Below are 4366 nucleotides of genomic sequence, written 5' to 3'. Positions count from 1 at the left end.
GTCGTTGCTGAGGTAGTCGACGTCGGGGAAGAAGTCATCGTCGGGGAAGTAGTCGTCGGAGTCCGTGATGAAGAAGCCAGTAGTCGCGCAGAGCGCTCCCCAAAAACCTTATCACCCTTCTCCCGTACATGACTCAAAATGTGCGGTTCCGGAGGCCTACTGTCCCGACCTGCGGTGCACGCCGCAAGCCGGGATGGGAAGAACGTAGCAGCAGCGCAGTGCTCGGAACTATGTGGCGAGAGGAAGAGGAGCTTCTGGTGTATCTCTCTGAAGAGGAGCGACTTCTCTTATATAGGCACAGGAGAAGGACGCGAACAGGCTGCGGCGGGAGGGAGACGAAACGAACAGGCAGCGGCTGAAGAGGCGCGCCGTTCGAATTCAGTGTCCACTACAGAAAACGTTTTATTCGTATACCCGTCGTGCGTGGCAAAAATTTAGACATCGGCTCATTCGTGCCGAGGCGAGGCGGGGCGGGCTGTGGAGGAGGAGCGTGCGTGGATGTCCCTCTTGTTCTCATCCTCATACATGTGGAGAAAGAGCCTCCCTTATAAAGAGGTCCAACTCCCTCTAAACTAGCAATGTGGGACTAAATTTTTGTTCCACCTCTTGCCTTGCACGTATGGGCTACGTGGGCCTCTAGGATTTATTAAGATTTTCTAAAACTGCTATTGGGCTAGGCCCAAAATAGACAAAATTCCAGCATATACATGTCAATGCAACTAATAATCCACAACAAACATTGCATCATGTGAACAATCACTCAATCTAATTCATCCTATATCCATTCATTCATCTAAACAAAATGCATTCATGCAAGATTGTATATCCATATAGCATACTTATACTTTATTCATAAGTTCGTAGACAGGAAACAATTAAGATCATTTAGCATGTGGGCATTGATCGATGTTTAACGTACTAAAGGCTACCAAGGCGCGTCATGAAGAAGGTTGGCCAGTCTATCTCCATAGGCACGATTACATTACAATCACGAAAGCGGTCTGTCACCTCTTCTAATGTCGTTGTGTTGAGATGAGCAATGTACATGCCCCCGCTGGCGTAATCTGTGATGAGCAGCGTGCCGCTCCTCTCTCCCGACCAAATGCATGACGGACATCCACTCTGTTGGATGACCTCGGACAGTTTTTGGTCTATCACCATAGTGCGGAGCCACTCTGCATCGCCATCTCTGCTCCGGTCTTTGTTGTCTTGTTGTTGTGTCCAGATCTCTAGCTGGCGGCCACGGTACACACAAAGCGACAAGAGTGCGCCGTCTACCGTGGTCGAGAGACGGTTCAAACGCATGTGGTCAGCCATAGTCGGTGGGACGAATGGACACACGAGCTTCGTCAGGGAGACGTGGCCTGTCTCGACGTCGACGTTGAGGACGTGGAAACGGTGCGAGTTGCTGACGCACAGCCAGTGCGCATTGCCTCGGCACATCACGGCGTTCTCCTCCTCCATGAACCAGATTTGATGCTCCATCATGTTGAAGCACTTGGCGGGCGCGCTCCAGCTCCGCTCGCTGGAGGCGAATCGGTGGAGGTTGAACTGCGACTTGTACTTGTCGGCGCCGATCAATAGGACTCTGAAGGCTGGCCTGTCCTCGCCGGAGCTGCTCAGTATGATGGCGCGGCCGCAAGGGTCAGAGTTGCCGAACCGGCAGCTGCAGTCCAGCTCGGGCAGCACGTCCCACCTGCCGGCGAGCGTGTCGGACACAGCCAAGCGAAGGACATTGGGTTCCGGGTCATCGTCGTGTGGGTACAGGCGCACCAGGAGGAGGCCGCCGCGCGTGACGAGCGGCACAGCACGGTCGACGACGGGGGCGTCGGTGTTGGGGACGAAGGACGTCAGTGGGCGGCGATCAGGGCCAAACAACGACGAAGGCGACGAGGGCGCCGGAACGAAGGCGAGCTGGCTGGAGGAGTCTGTGGGGCTGGTCCCTGGGAACCTCATGACGAGGGATCTCTGAGTGAAGAAGCCAGCCAGGGAGGGCGGCCACCGGCGCCGGAGGAGGAAGGAGGGCTCGGCTACGAGGCGTCGCCAGTGCTTGCACGTGGCCGCGCAACGGAAGAGGGTGACCACGTCGTCGAGGCGCAGGAGGATCTCGCGGACCACGTCGTCCGGCGGCGTCTTCATGGACTTCGCCATAGATCGATCTTGCTAGCTTGCACCTGCCCTGCGACGAACTATAGGACGGATCGAACATGTATATATCTGCGATCGAGTACGTGACTACATAGGACACCGATCCATGGACGCATGCTAGAGAGCTTGCCTTGCGTAAGATACGATCGATAGGATTAATCTGTGTCGTACTCGTACGAGAACCGGGGCATCAACATGCAAGAATCATGAGACGGCCCCTCGTAAGAAAAAAAAAAAAGAATGCCAATAACGGCCGGATGTTCAGTCTCGAGCACCATTAGCCCGAACGTTTCATTTGGCAGGCAACGGAGGATCGATTGAACGATTTGGTTTGCAAAAATGCTACACCTACTCTCTTTTTTGCGAATAAAAAATGGTACACCTACGTAATGTCTTACGAAACTTTACGTAAATCCTTTGCACGCTAATTAAACTGCCCCCCCTCCGGCCGATTTTCAGGGTGGGCCTACGCCCCCAAGTAATACCCAATATAAAACTGCCACGTCTGATTTTACATAAGGTACATAAAGATTTTTACTGTAGTCCCAGTGTAAACAGTAAGTTCACCCAATCGAGAAAGCTTTTTTTTTAACATTAGTATAGACACAACGATTTACAAAGTCACCGTAGGCGCCTCGTCGTCGACGGGAACGTCTCTCCCACTGAATGCGCATCGCCGGAAATCCTGAAATGAATTCAGGAATAAATGCGAGCATCAGAATTTGAACCCTCGTGGGCTGGGGATACCACAGTCCCTCTAACCATCCAACCACAAGTTGGTTCGCCAATCGACAAAGCTTGTCGCTAAGAAAAAGAATGGACGGGCCAAAAAAATGTCCATATTTGAATGCATACAGTAGAAGACCTTTAAAAGGCCAAAAAGGCATAAAATGAATAGTAGAAAATTTACTATTATTGTACACGTGACTATATTACATCCATTTACAGAAAAAGGCGCGTCCCCATGGAGACCTGACTGAGGTGGTGTGCCAGCCATGAAAACCTCTCCATACGCGACTGAATCCCACAGCTATCTTCCTCCTTAGAGTCTGACTCCAAGACAGGGAAGAGCGAGTCCGAATCGATCATCCCAACGAGTTGATTCACAGAACGGCCGAACTGTGGGCGAGGCTTACCTGAGCGCTTCCGACAATGAGGCGTCAGCTGAGCCGGCTGGTGCAAACCAACTCGTCGGCTTCCGGCTTTGCTCCATTGGCTTTCGACGAGGCGCTTGCTAAGTCGGCTGGTGCAAAGCCAGAAGAACTGCGGAGCATCCCCGTAGGCCCTGTAGTGGATGCTCCCACGTGTCGGCAAGTCGACGTTGTTCAACGAGGCATCGGGATGCCATGCCGAGCCATCAATGGCGAACTTGAGTTCGTCGAAACGAATGTTGTCGGCCGAAACTGGTGAAGAAACCATCTGCACCATGTTGTCGATAGACACTTGCCCCAAGGTATATCGATCAGCATGAGTGTAGAGACAATTGTATCTATCGATCAGTATAGATGGAAGTATGCTCAAAGGATTATACATGTTCGGATCCTCTGCGGTGGAGGTAATACCCTACTCATGTGTGCTGTTCTTGATCTCAGCGTATGTTACAATGTAAGAGCGTTGAACCCAAAACCCAAAACCCAGTGCCCTACTCCCGACTTATATAGAGTGCCCTAGGACGGGTGCCGTAATGGGCTGGTATGAATGCTATTGATGGTTGCATGCATGACCAATTGAACGTGCCTATTACTGCCTGCCACCACTGGCCGCAGGACCATCAGCACATGGGCAAGGAAGGGGAACGTCGTCGCGCCGCCACGGCCCAGATCCATGCACCCAGGGACTCCTAAACAACCGCCATAGCTCCACCGCCATGCCCGATGCAAGCGCCTCGCCCTGACCAAGGCACCGCATTCGGCGTTGTAGTGCGCCCAGCCGAGAAGAAAGATTGAGTCCCCGCCGCTGTCTACGTCTTGCCGGCGGTGACTAGGGGTGGGTGGGGGAGAGGTGGAAGAGGCAGCCCTAGCTTTCACCCTCCGCTCGTGGGAATAAGACTTTTTTTAAACAAAAACAAAAGAAAAACGCCGGGTGGGCCCCGGGGTTCACCTTTTTTTTAGGGTACAGGGTTCACCTGGTTGACTGGCTGGACTTCCTTCCAAGAAGAAGAAAAAAGCTTTGGACACATTTCACGCTCCATTAGCCTCTTCACTCTTGCAGCTGATCA

Source organism: Triticum urartu, chromosome 3A (genome assembly GCF_056163025.1).
Source record: "Triticum urartu cultivar PI428250 chromosome 3A, HENAU_Tu73, whole genome shotgun sequence".
NCBI lineage: Eukaryota > Viridiplantae > Streptophyta > Magnoliopsida > Poales > Poaceae > Triticum > Triticum urartu.
This window is presented reverse-complemented; position numbering follows the sequence as displayed.